Source organism: Mus caroli, chromosome 15 (assembly GCF_900094665.2).
Source record: "Mus caroli chromosome 15, CAROLI_EIJ_v1.1, whole genome shotgun sequence".
NCBI lineage: Eukaryota > Metazoa > Chordata > Mammalia > Rodentia > Muridae > Mus > Mus caroli.
The window spans coordinates 85,445,283-85,459,685 of record NC_034584.1 but is presented as its reverse complement, the minus strand read 5'-3'; the positions used below and the strand labels follow the sequence as shown (position 1 = coordinate 85,459,685).

Sequence of the window (14,403 nt, the reverse complement as noted above, 5' to 3'; positions counted from 1 at the left end):
CCTCTCCCTCTCCCTCTCCCTCTCCCTCTCCCTCTCCCTTTCTCTCTCTGAGATTGCCCTTCCTTCCCGAGGGCTGTGGGTCAGCGCTCCGAAGGAAGCAATCAAGGGGAGAAAACACAGTGTAAGCGGCTGTCAATAAATGACTAAATGACACCCAGACCTTCCAGCTGCAAAAAACAAACAAACAAACAAACAAACAAAACAGAAAACTCTTAAAAGTGATATGGAGGCTGAAGTTAGCACTCCACAATTGATGGCTTCTGGCGGGGTGTGGGAGGGGAAGGACTCAATTCTATTTAAGGGGCAGACCACTGAGAGTTTGACCACGGCTCAACGAGTATATAGATAAGACAAATCGGACTTATTTTTATTTATACTTTTTTTTTAGGGGGGAGCTCACAAGGGTGGGGAAGTGAACATGGAAGGACTGGAAAGTGGGTGTGATCAGGGTGCAAGAGTGCAAGATGTAAAATTCCCAGAGAATCAATAAAAAGGTTATGTTGAAATAAAACAGTGTATCTTTTTCTCTGGATGGTTCTATTGCTGTTACCGCTGCTTTTCATTTGTTATAAATATTAGCCTCCAATTCCATGGATCATACCAGTAAAAATGTTTTAAAGAATCTTAGCAGGTCCTTGCTCGTAAGCTCCCATCCCTTGGTACATGGATTTCTCAGTATTTTTGCAGGCTAAATGCCAGACATCTCCTTTCCGCTGATTTGTTAAAAAGCCTCCTAGGCTTCCTGGCAATTTAATAGCTTTTGTTTATTTTTCAAAATCTTTGCAAGGAATGGTGCTGGAACTGGTCCAAGGGTGCGTGCGTCTCCTGTGCGTAAAGCTGAAGTTTGCAGAAGGAAAATGATTCGGAGCAGATGTCCATCAAGTCACTGCCAGGAGGAGTGCTAGGAACCACAAACATGAGCATCCCCACTGGTGCTAGGAAATTTCTCTGCCCTGCGTAGGAGTCTTTCGGAGCAGGACTCAAGTATTTTGAAGCGTTTCAAAGAATGTCCCAAAGTTCATTTAAATCTTGTTGAACTCTGTTGCTACAACGTCTGTGGGCCTTTACTTTTATCTTCAATTGGCTCCCGCATAAGGATGCCACCTCTCTCTATCTCTCCCCATATCCTTCACATTGGCTGACCATGTGCAATATGCAACGTAGCCTGCATGTAATAAACTTTCTAACAATATCCTGCTGTGTGCATCCAGTTCCCATAGAACTCTGCTTGCTTCCCTGTTAGGAATGCCTCTACCAGCCCAAGGATTGCCAAGGGCCATCCTGACCAAACCGCTTAGTGAGCTCCAGTATTATGCAGACACCACGCATTTGGCCATGAGACCTTCTATATCCTGAGCACATTTGGTGATACTGATGAGAAACTCTGTATGTTCCTCTGTCCCTGCTTTGAACCCTGAGCTCTGGTGGGATAAAAGCTTCACAGAATGCCAGCAAGCGCTCACCCAGGAGCAGCAGCACCTAGAGTGCCTGAATCTAGAACTCGAAGTTCAGATCCTTGCACCGACCACTGGTGTTTCATAATTCGTGGCTCCTTAGACAGGGATAAGACTGAAGTGTATGGAACCTACTGGGTAATGCTGGAGAATCACAGGCTCCTGGGAAGCACTCAGGGACTGATTCCAGGATGCTCAGCTAACCATTGGTCAAACCAAAGGCATAAAGGAAACCATGTGACCTCAATGCTAAAAGTATTTGGAGAGAAAGCACAAAACCAAGATTTCTGTGACCTATCAGAATATATAGACATAGACTGTGATGGGCTACCAGCACAGGGAGCATTGTGCAAGAAGCTATGGATAGATGTTTGCATTCTTTGAAACAGACTTACCATCTCATCAGCGGGGAGCAGTGATCCCATTAAATGTTTGATCTCTTTGTAATCCGGTCCCCCCTCGGTATTCAAGCCATTGCAAACTTGTGCCGCATTGGTACAAGAAGAAACCAGTGGGCAGACAGCCCCTCGGGACATAAAATGAGAAGATTAAAATATTAAATAAAGCAGTATAGTTCCAATGATGCGGATCATCTCAAAGCATCCTTCAAAAGGATGACATCACCGTCGCTACAGGGGAAGGTACACCTCTCACTCTGCAATCCTCACACCCACTTGGGAACAATAGGAAGAACAAACTAACCCAGGAGTGCTAAGGATGAGCTGTCACCCCACAACCAAATGCCTCACAATGCTACCTATCATCAACCACTCGCCTCTATTGTGGGCTCTGCTGAAAGTGTTTCTCCACTGTTGCTACATTGTACATTCAGAATTAAAGAAACAGCTGTTGGCACCATTCGATGCTTACAGGGATGGGTTGAAGATGTTCAGCCAAAATTGTCCGAGAGGTCCTTGGAAGTATATCTATGATCAAAAGAAAAGAGATGCTGTAAATGTTGCTATTTTTGAAGACACAACCTTTATATTTGAATCAGTTATATTCTTACAAAAAGAAAGGCCAATCCAGATAGTTTGAGTGCTAATGTGACTTTATTAGTAGACTTCTTATTTGGATCCACTGTTATTCCTAATCAATAAAATCCAGGTTATAGATACCATGAGCAAAATCTAGTTTTATGTTCAGGAAGGACAATTTGTTTGTCATCTACTCTCAAAAACAAATCTGTTTGGATTGCTAATAAGCGATGGAGACTATGTTAACACCGCAGTCGGGTCACAAAGTGGTCCAATTATGACATCTAACCCAGCCTTACCCATTGACTTTTGAGTGCAGGTTCATTGCCTCTGCATTGACTACACTGACTATGCACCCTTGAAATTGTATTATGGGAGGAAATTCATCTTTTCCCTTAGGTAAAGCCTGGCCTTCTGGATTGGCCTTTCTATGTAGGGATACACCCCTGCAGGCATCACCAGCCAGTTCCTCAAGATATTATTTGATATGCAGAGCAGAGAGAAAATTAACAAAGGCATGCATGATTTTGCTCAGCGGATTTTCTTCTGTGTTATATATTCTGGGACCCAAACTCAGAGACTGGGACACAATCAGTCCAAATTTTCTCACATCAATTAACTTCATCAAGATAATCCCATCCCAGACAAACTCAAAGGATACCCTGATATAGGCAATCCCTCGTGGAGACTCTCTTCCCAGGCAATTCTAGATTGTGTCCAACTGACAATTAAAGGTGGCCATAATAGTGTACACATGAAAGCAATAACTATTTTTTAACTGCTGCCTTGAGTCGGTCATTATTTTGGTTGATGTATTTGAAAGAAACTTTATTATCTTCTGATACTTGATTTTAAAAGGGAGTATATTTCTATATCCTCAGATAAATGGATTTTTTCTATACCAAAATTGGAACGGTGACATTATTCTTAAAGAATAATTACAGTGTGGGTGTAAATTCACATTAGTAATCTTTTGCTATTACATGAGAATCCATTAAATTTTCTCTCATATGAGTAGGTGATTTAGTAGCATCATTACTCACTAGAAATAATAGATTCCACTGAGATTTACTGATCTCCTGAATGTTGATACATTACAGTATATAATTTCATAAGTGTGTTTAGATGTTAAGAAACATTATGTCCATGCTGGCAAACACACTTTTTTCCTCTTCCTTGAAAACTTGAATCTTATCACTGGCAGCAAAATTTCCATTGTTTTCCTTGAAATAAAATCACTTTGTCCATTTTTTTATGGTCTGAATATCAATACCCATGCTGGGGCTCAAACCCAGGGTATGGAATATGCTTGACAAGTGCCCTACTGCAGAGCTACATTACAGCCCACTATCCTTTAAAAGAGTGGCTCTAAATCTCTGGTCACAACCCCTTTCACAGGGGTCACATATCAGATACCCTGCACATCAGATATTTACATTACAGTTCATAACAGTAGCAAGATGACAGTTATGAAGTAGCAATGAAAATACTTGTGTGGTTGGGGTGGATCACCACAACATGAGGAACTGTATTAAAGGATCTCAGCATTAGGGAGGTTGAGAACCACTGGGTAGACAGTGTTTTATGAAAGTGATACATTCCATTTACAAAATGCTTCTCTTTAGCAAACCATAATTCTCTAACTAGCCATAGCATGGCTACTTTTCAATTTGTCACATAGATCAATTAACAAAACATTCTCAAGGGTTGAAACGTAGTAGACATCATTTGTACTAACTACTCTATCAGAGATATACTTGCAATGACTTTGCTTCTGGTGGTGAGTTTGGGCTCCTGAACACTACAATAGCTACCTCTTTAATCCCTGCACACCTGTCCCTTGTAGCTTTTGCTACCCTGCCTAAGCTCCAGGAACTGAGGATGAAACATAGACACAGACACACACACACACACACACACACACACACACACACACACACACACACACACACCACATACATTGTTCATTTTCAACCTGCCTTCTTACTTAGTTCAATTGCTGGGCACCACAGTTCTCCCGCTGCTAGTGTGCCTTTCCCAGTACTCTTAGCTCATCACCTCTCAACCTGCCCTAGCTTTAGTTTTTTCAGCAACCTTCAGTTCCAGTTCAACACCCCAACCTCCCACCTGTAGAAACAGCCTATGACAGCTCTGCCCGAGATCTCACATGGCTGGTTGGCTTTTCTCCCTCCAAAGCATGATAAAAACCCCTTTCCTCTCTGTTATTCATCTACTAGCTTGCCTGCAGCTACCTATTCTGCACAGCTTATTGGCTGTTAGCATCTTTATTGATAGATCACGAACCAATTGGGAAACAGGACCTTAGTATCAGCCCCATGTCTACACACACCAGTTTCCTGCTCAACTTCCAGCAGCTGCCCTGGACCTAGCAACAATACACACGTGAATACTCAAAAGGTAGATGTGGTCCTTCTTGCCATGAGAACAGGTTCAATGCTACGATTTTCCGAAAGGTTCTTAAGTATCCTCTGACTGTGCAATGTATGAAATTCCGAAAGAATTAATTTAAATGCTTATGTTGAAATAGAGATGAGGCTTTCTTGGAGAATACTGAAGTTTAGAAGTGTACCTCATTGAATGTTTTTAAAATGTTATAGCTAAGGTAATTAAATAATGAAATCTAAACAAACCGACTAATAAAAGAAGCTTAGAATATGGGTGATGTTCACCAATATATAAAGTGGATATCAATTGAGAATGACTCTTGGTCAACCTCATACCGCCAGATGTGAGCACATATGTGCAGGCTCACCTGTAAACAGGCATGCAACCATACACATATACTAAAAAAGAAGAAGAAGAACAACAAAAAAAACCTATAGCCGGGCGGTGGTGGCGCACGCCTTTAATCCCAGCACTTGGGAGGCAGAGACAGGCAGATTTCTGAGTTCGAGGCCAGCCTGGTCTACAAAGTGAGTTCCAGGACAGCCAGGACTATACAGAGAAATCCTGTCTCAAAAAAACAAAACAAAACAAAACAAAACAAAAACAAACAAAAAACAAAACAAAAAAAAAGAAGAAGGAGGAGGAGGAGGAGGAGATCCATTGAGTGTCTTGTTAATTCCTTCCCCTCTTAAACCTCTTCCCCAATCAACAATCTGTCCACACTAGCCCTCATTTACTATAGGGATTTTTAATTGTTTTCTGTATGGAATAGTAGGTGTGTGTTTGAGTTAGGGATTGTGTGTGTCATAACATGTGTGTGGTCAGAGGATACTTCTGGGGAATCAGTTCTCTCGTTTTACCACATGGGTCCCAGGGACCCAATTTAGATAATCAAGCATGACAGAAAGTGCCTTAATCTGCCGTGCTATCCCACCAGGGCACATTCAGGGATGCGCTACAATTAACAACAACCATTTTCCCAAGTATTTTAACAAACAGCAGTAGAAGTACAAGTGGTGACATCGTTTTCCTCTGATGCACACAGATGCCACTGGATCCCCAATTGCTTGTTCAGTTGAATTTCAAAGCCAGTGTTTTACTATTTCCATCTTATTTTCACCAAAAATGCTTTCCAGACTAAATAGCATTACACTATTTTATAAGTGCCCTTTTATCCTGACAAATCATATAAGCACTACGAAGTTACTTTCTTAACAACTTCATATACAATGTAATGGTACTGGGCACATTTGCCACATAGCAGCCATCTGAGCAAATGATATTTATAAATTCAATAGAAAATTCAACTATGTAACAAACTGTGCAAAGCAATTTCCCTTATTAAAGAAACACTGCAGTTTTCATAAAAATATTATCCGGAGATTAAGATCTCACAGATACACTTCAAACATGAAGATTTGTGGAACAAATTTTCAAGATATATTTATACATAGTTTCCTTTTATAATCCAATGATTTTCTTTCAGATTTCACAGCAAAAAAAAAAAAAGTCATTCATTGATCATGAGACAGACTGCATACTAAGTATAATAAACATTAGGTCTGTTATTCCAGTTTCATTGAAAAGACATTTTCATAAATCTTATACTGATATTGATAAGATACCAGCTGTGGCAGAGATTAAGAAAACAAATGACAACAGTTTCTTTAATGAGTAAGATTATTGATGGCTTCTTAGCAGTATTAGAAATTCTCACAAGACATTTTAAACCAAATCATTGTAAATGCAGCTCTCTGTGTTAGCTAGCCACACTTCTGCATTGCTCTCCCCAGCAACTCTTCCTCATTGGCCTCTTCTTATGAGTTACTGCTTCCTGATAGGGGGATATGGCTCAGTGGTTCTGAGCACTGACTATTCTTCCAGAGGTCCCGAGTTCAAGTCCCAGCAACCACATGGTGGCTCACAACCATCTGTAATGTGATCTGATACCCTCTTTTGGTTTGTCTGAAGACAGAAACAATATACTAATATACATAAACTAAATACATCTTTAAAAAAAACAAACAAACTCTAAGAGGGAGAGTTCCTGTTTCCCTTGTATCCAACTTTTACAAATATCTATAACCAGACAGCACATTTTACACTTAACTTTGTTATTTTTTCCTCTCTATGTCTGTCTTGTTACTGTCATTTTCATTTCCCTTCTTTCTTTCAATATATATACAATACTTATATACCTAATTTATATCATTTGATTATATTAATAAGATGAAATGAGGACAGGTTCTCTCTACATAGCATAGCCCTGGCTGGAATTAAACTGTGTGTGCCACCAGGTCAGCCTCATTGATTTTTTTTTAGAGGACAATGGGGGATGAATCCACTGTTTCACCACTGAACTACGTGCCCACCCCTTCTCCCATGCTTCCCATTATAGTACTGAGCAATCAGATCTTTGGGGTTCAGACTCCATCTTAGAGAACCTGATCTAAGTTTCTACTCAAGTTAACTAACAAGCTGGCATCTAGCAGTTTCCAGGTTTCTCCCCAACAAACCTGCACCTCCAGGTTACAAGCCTGCCCCTGGCACTTCACTTCCTAACATCTACCACCATTCACAAGAAAAACAGAAGTTTATGGTTTAACTTGCAGCACCAGCCAATTATGTTAAAGGACATCCTAACCTGCTTTGTCAGGGTTGGAGGGTAACCCAAGCTCGAGATTGTCATAAAGAGACCCTAGTGCGATTGCACTGGAAATGACTCCTTGCTGGTCTTTTGGGGATTCAGGAAGACTTCCCGGCACAACAGTACCAGGAGTTACTGTGTCTCCTTCTAGCAACAAAACATCACATTCCAATTCATGAGTAGCTACCCCCTGTCATATAACTCAAACCTGTCCCACATTTGACTGTGAGGATTATCCCATCAAGACCATGATTTCCTGGATTTTCTTCTTGCTTTCCTTTGGCACTTGTTCCTTATGTGTTACTCTGGAAAACAAAAAACAAAACAAAAAACAAACAAAAAACAAGAACGAAAACAAACAAAACAAAACCAAAGAAAAGAAACAAAAAACCAAACATGATAGATTCAGCAGAAGAGAGAAAGGAGTTATTTTGCTTGCAACTTCAGAGATTCAGACTATCATAGGAAGAAGGTACTGTTGAAGGAATTATGGATGAAGGAAGGCATGGTTGAAGACAGGCCTGATCCAATGTGGGGCCAGGGGAGACTTGGAGCCTTGGAGCCTTGTGGAGCAGTCCTGGAGCAAGAATAGGGTCAAGGCATGTCCAAACCTAGAAATCTCATCCTGAGACCAGGAGGAATAGAACTCCTCCCTCCCTGCCCTGGGTCTGAATGTCCCAGCACATGTAGATCTATGCCCCCATCTTTGCCCTACTAGAAGAGGTCACATAGCCCTATAACCAGGTTAAACTTTCTTCCCCCTTACAAAGTTATGTCCATCAGCACCTGGAATTCCTCCTTATGCAAATGAGGGATCCCCAGCACCTTAGCCCCAGCCAATGATCTACATTCACCCCCAAAATCTCTGACCACTCCCCAAAGGTTTAACTAGCTAAACAAGCTGCTTAATGAAGCCTTCCTCCCGAGGGAATATCTGTCTTTTGTGTTCACCTGTTGCCTGGGCTCTCCATCTCTCCCAGCCATCCTGTCTTGCTTTCCTTCTCTGGCTACCAGTCTGATCATGGGAGATCATGCCTTTAAGGAGGGGGAACAGACACTACCTGTGGAGACCAGGATGTTCCTATGGCATTAGGTTAGGGAATAGAGAGCAGGATTGCAACAGGGTCTGAGGTGTGCTATCATCTTGAAAGACACACCCCTAATGATCTGCGTCGAACCATTAGACCCAACCTCTTAAAGGTTCCAGACCTGGTTAGCCCAGGACCACCACCTGGGGATCAAGCACTAAAACTGTGAGCTTGGTGGAGACACTTCAGTTTCAAATCCTAACACCATCTTTTTGTCTGGAGTATTTACCCACCCACACCTTTTTTTTTCCCTCTTATAGGCTCCCTGTTTCTACCCTGGGATTCTATCTTCAACCTGCTGACTTGTCCCATTAGCATTTTCATATCGTGGAAAGAAGTCAGTAAAATTCTGTTGTCCTCTCCCTTATAGTTCCAGGTAGTCTTCAGTCTTTTGTCTGATTAGCTGTTTTGTTTTAGTACTGGGACCCAAATGCAGTGTGTAGATTGAGCAAGGCACACCCCTGCCCTCCCCCCTCCCCCCAGCCCCGCCCCTTGTGCCACCCCATTGAGCTCCTCTCTCAGGCTCACACCGAACATTTTAAAATTCCACTTACCTTTACAGCCAGACTACTGTAAGGAGAAATTGAAATTCTGTCTTGTTTTGGTTACTCCAACTCACTGTGGAATCATGTTGCTATGACCTCAGTGGCCTGTGCTGAAATTATGAAGACCTAAGTACACATCCATTCCCTTTGCTGCCCTCTAACAGTGGTGGTTTTAATGAATCTTTACTCTTTGCATCTCTCTACACTGGCCTGTGGAACATGGCTGTCCATTAGCCTACCACATCTCTGCCTGCTTGGCTCTCCCCAGACCCTCTGCCATACCAGCTCTCTTCTCAAGAAATACTGCTTTCCATGAAACGTCTGTAATTGCATGAAACATCTCAAACTCAATGACAAAACTCAAATCATCATTCTCTCCTACCCTTCCAGGACCCTGGGTATTATTCACCTTGGCTGGAGGGTGCCAGCACTGAGCAGTCAGTCTCCCTCCTGGTGTCAGTGGGCCTTGTGCTCCTAAGTAGATTATGAACATCCCTCTCAGGGGCTGCCCAGTCACTTAGTTTTCTTCTCCAGATGGAAATTGGATCCTTGTTTCACAGAAATCGAGTCATTGTTTCACAGAAATCCAGTCATTGTTTCTTCTAGTGTTTAAAGCTGATTTTGTCACTCCTTCCGGCTAAAATGTAATAATACAAAACAGTACAATGAATTTAAGTCCCCCCCCACCCAGGACCTAACCCCACTGCCTGTTCCCTCTTTCACTATCTCATTTTTCAGGTCCCTTACTCAGTACCCATAGGCTCTCCAGGCAAGCAGAACTCTCTTGGGACCCTTTTCTCACATTCCCATTAGCTTGCCCAACAAGCTGTGACATCCAAAGCTGCCCCACCAAATGGAACTGCAGGGGACAATGTCCTGAAGGAGAGACTGGCTGCTGCATAAACAAAAACTGTTTCCCAGAAAAGTGGATCCCCTGAGGTGGATTTCTGTTTACCAGGAACCTTCCTTAATCTATCCACAAAAGTCAACTTTCTCTGGCAAGGGAATCTAAGTTTTTGGTCAGTCTGAAGGTCAGAACCAGCTCAGCTCAAAGCCCCCACCCTACTGACTGACACATAAAATCTGCTTGCTTCTCCTCCATTTTTTGTTCTTCTACTGCTACCACAAGGAATAGCTTGACAGTTTGCTCCCTAATAAACTGTTCTTTCTACCCATGGAGCGGCCCAGTGGGTGGCTTCAGTAAGCCCTTGCAATAACCTGTCATTCCCCCCCCCCCTAAATTATTTTGCCTCCTACCTCACCTCCCAGCCAAAATCTTAGGTCAGTTTAGGTTCCCTTGATGTGCATACATGAAGAAATCTCTTCCTTACTTTGCAATTTTCCAGCTTTTGCCCAGATTATCCCGCGGAGACTCTAGCAGACTGAGTTGAAATACCATCTGCCATTTTGGTACTTTCACAGTGCTCTTATCAGAAGTTGTCCATCATAAGAGGATGAGGAAGTGGTCATTTCCAGGTGCGAGGATGGTCCTTCACTTTCTTTCCCATCTTATTCTTGAAACTAAGCCTTTGGAAACTGTGACCTTGCTCCTGATGGTATCTACAACCAATGTCTTGTCGTTTAATTCCCAGAAATGCCTCCGTCACAGGACAAGATGCCTATAAATGACCCAGAAAGGAATATATCTGTAGAGGTAAACTTTCCAGATTGAAGCATACAATTCAAGGTCAGAGAGAAGTCCAAAGTATCCTAGCACCCTATGGCTGCAGCCTAAGCCCAAAGAAAGGTAGACTGCAGAACCACCGTAGACCCCATTAACACAACTAATATCGTCATTTTTACCTATATAAAGACTTACAGCCCACTCTGTTAGTATTCCTTCTAGGCTCGGCCCAACAGTTACCTGGCAACAGCCAGGTATGCCTGACTCACTATAAAAGGGGCTGCTTGCCCCCTCCTTTCCTTTTTACTCTCTTACCCTCCCTGTCCCTTCTTTCCCTATCCCCCCCCATGTGTTCCTGGCCAGCCTCTACTCTTCTCTCTCTTATTCTTCCTTCTCCTCCTCTCCCCCTCTTCTTCTTCTTCTTCTTCTTCTTCTTCTTCTTCTTCTTCTTCTTCTTCTTCTTCTTCTTCTTCTTTCTTCTTCTTCTTCTTCTTCTTCTCTCTCTATCTTTCTCTCTCTCTCTCTCTCTCTCTCTCTCTGCCTTTCTCTGTCTCTACTCCCTTCTCAACTTCCCTTCCCATCCCCTAAACAAACTCTATCCCATACTATATCCATCATGTGGCTGGTACCTTAGGGGGAAGAGATGCTTCAGCATGCGCCCACAGAGGCATCCCCCTCCACCTCACCATACCACACCTCTACCCACAGACTCCCCTTTTCCCATGGAAACTGCTTATTCTTTGCTGACTGAAATAAACAGTCCAGTCTGTTGAGTTATAGACTCTAGTCTCTTTTCTACCTCTGTCTCTCTATAATGCCTCAGACATCGAACAGAAAGTCCTCCAAGAATGCAAATATAATAGAAGTTAAGTTTTAACATTCTGTGTGGTTGCTGTCCCTTCCCTCATGATCACTCTTAACCAATATAGTCATATATGAATTCTGAGTAGTTGAACAGAAGTACAATTAGAAAATAACTTGTTAGTTGGCTCCTCCTATGGGCCAGGCACTATAAACATGACATACAATAGGACAAAACCAAGGCTGCACCCAATATACCACAGCCATGCAGAATCCCCATAGTGCCCATCACTATTTAAAATAGTTTTGTCCTCTTTTGCTTAATATGTAGAACTGTTTTTTTTTTTTGGCTTTACTACTAATATATATTGAAAGTATTTAAGCTTTAAATACTTTTCTGTTAAGTTATCTATTCACTTTACATCCATCTCTCCATCTTAATGTGCATGAGATTGTGCACGATACTTCAAATCTGGGTGAATATATATATATATATATATATATATATATATATATCGGTACATCTCAATATTGAAATCTATTTCCAGCACAGGTGAGTCATTCTAACCTCCAAGGAAGGAGCAGGAAATGAGTCTTGTTTTACCTCAGCACACAGAGGAGGCAAAGCATTGGAGTTGGAAAACCGAAGGTCATCATCAAGAAAGCAGAGAGTGCTGCTCTCAGGCCAATCGTCACACAACTGGCAAGCAGTTCATATATGAACATATATGAATATAATATATAAACATACATATTACAACACACACACACACATATATATACACACATACAGAGAGAGAGGGAGAGACAGGAAGAGAGAGAGAGAGAGAGAGAGAGAGAGAGAGAGAGAGAGAGAGAGAGACATACAGCTTTATCTTTAAAGCAGACCTTGAGGTATAATCAGCTAAACAGAGAATGTAGAAATTTTAACATAACAAACGATTAAATTTCTTGGATAAATAAATTACGCGAGAAAGAAAGTGAAAGAAGGGGGAAAGGAAGAGGGAAAGAGAGTGGGACAAAGGAAGGAAAAACGGCATGATGAGGGTTATTTTTTAAACTCTTCCCAAAGCTTCTTTTGTTCAAGAAATTTCTATGCAATCCCAGGTATGTATATGACATACCTATACAAATCTAGTATCTATTAACAATAAACAATAAGAAAATTTATTTTATGATTCTTGGACACACATAAAAGTCTAGCACTAAGTAAAGATTAAAACACATCTGAATATTAATGAGATAGATATGTGTTATTTTATAAAGAACAGAGTGCTTAATATATCAGGATGTGAGACACCCCCAACATCCTCCAGAGTTGATTGATATTTTGATTGTGCTTCATCAATGCTAAGATCACCACTTTGAACACTCATTTGTAGCACAGAGCAGCAGAAGAACATTTAGTGCCATCCATTTCAGAAATTGCTGGAAAATTCTATCCTAATTGCAAGTCAAAAATCCATTTAAAGATTTTTGTGTATGTGTGAAACTGAAGTGGGCATCTCAAATAACATTAAAAAAAAAACCCTAACATTATCACACAATACAATCCAAAGATTCCAAATTTGACACTTAAGGGTTGAGAAAGGCAGCAGGAAAATATTAAAAGTCGTCTTTTCTCATGAGTAAACTATAATAATGTTTCTAAAAGAACAGGAAGCCCTGTACTTTAAAAACACTAGAATACATGGAACGGAATAAGGGGAGGAGGACATGACTGCTTTTAAAGGATGGAGAAGATGTTTCTTGTGGATACAAGGGAAGAAGGAGGAGGAAGGAAGAGTGGGAAGGGACAGAATGCATCTATCAATCAAGCCTATTGGTCAGGGGCTAGATGACAGCCCTGCAGATGCAGGGACACAGATTCCTAAGGATCTGTACATCTTTGAAGCCATTGAGCAAGGACTTGGTGGTACCTCGAGGCTGCTGCCTTGTACCTCAATGACTCTGAAGTCTACTGGCGATCTATTCTCCACAGCCAAGTTGGAATAAAAGGGTTAGCACACAATAATTGTTCAGGTACAGCCTGTTGGGTCTTTTGGCCTTCCACTAACTCCAGACAGTTATCAGGTCCTCTTCAAACCCAGACTCTATGTTGATTCAGTGCAAGAAAACGAGGGAGAATAAGCCCAGCCTCGTAAAGCCATAGTTGGAGGTACTTATCTCCCGTATCAGTATTGGAATTTTCTCACCTGGTTTGACATCTTGACTGATTTGTCCTGTTTGCCTTCTGGCATTATCAGACCATCTCTAAAAGATGTGGATCCTTGATTTCACTGCCTGTGGTTGGAATTCTCCATCCACAATTGACCCTGCAGCTTCCAAACTTATGTCCCTGCCTTGACTTTACAGTAGAAATCAGAGCCCCTCAGGGTAATATAAAATGAATAGTTTACTCCTACCAGGACACAATGTTTGTCTTTACTTGCTATGCAATTTCAGGTCTCATGACGGTCCAAATATAACTATACACAAGACAGCGCAAATATACTGGGAAGGTAACATGAATATGGTGATCAGAGAAGCGCACAAGGTCACGAGTGGTCTGATTAGCAGCAGTAGGCAACATGTAAACTTGACCTCAAACTGTCAATCAACTTACAATACAAACAAAATAAAACTGTGAATGAACATGTTCCAAAACACAAGATAATATTAAATGCCATCTTCTCATAAATCATTTCAGAAAACCCCTATTACCTGTGGTGCTTTGAATGAATTATCTCCCATGAGCCTCGAGCTTGTATGTAAATATGTCTTCCCCAGTTGGTTGGTGTTTGTGGGAGGACTAGGACGTGTGGTGACCTTACTGGCGGAAGTATGTCACTGAAGGAGGACTTTGAACTTTCAAAAGACTC

General features: G+C 41.6%; 1 long non-coding RNA gene across 1 annotated transcript in view; it reads right to left on the bottom strand.

The window, feature by feature from the left end:
- LOC110310132 overlaps positions 1 to 4,623 on the bottom strand; it is a 6,786-nt gene extending 2,163 nt beyond the window's left edge. The window contains exons 1-2 of the long non-coding RNA XR_002379806.1: positions 4,559 to 4,623; positions 2,325 to 2,380 (exon numbers count right to left, since the gene is read on the bottom strand). This is a non-coding gene — a long non-coding RNA (uncharacterized LOC110310132). The remainder of the gene's footprint in view (positions 1 to 2,324; positions 2,381 to 4,558) is intronic.
- Between the last annotated feature and the right edge of the window lie 9,780 nt (positions 4,624 to 14,403).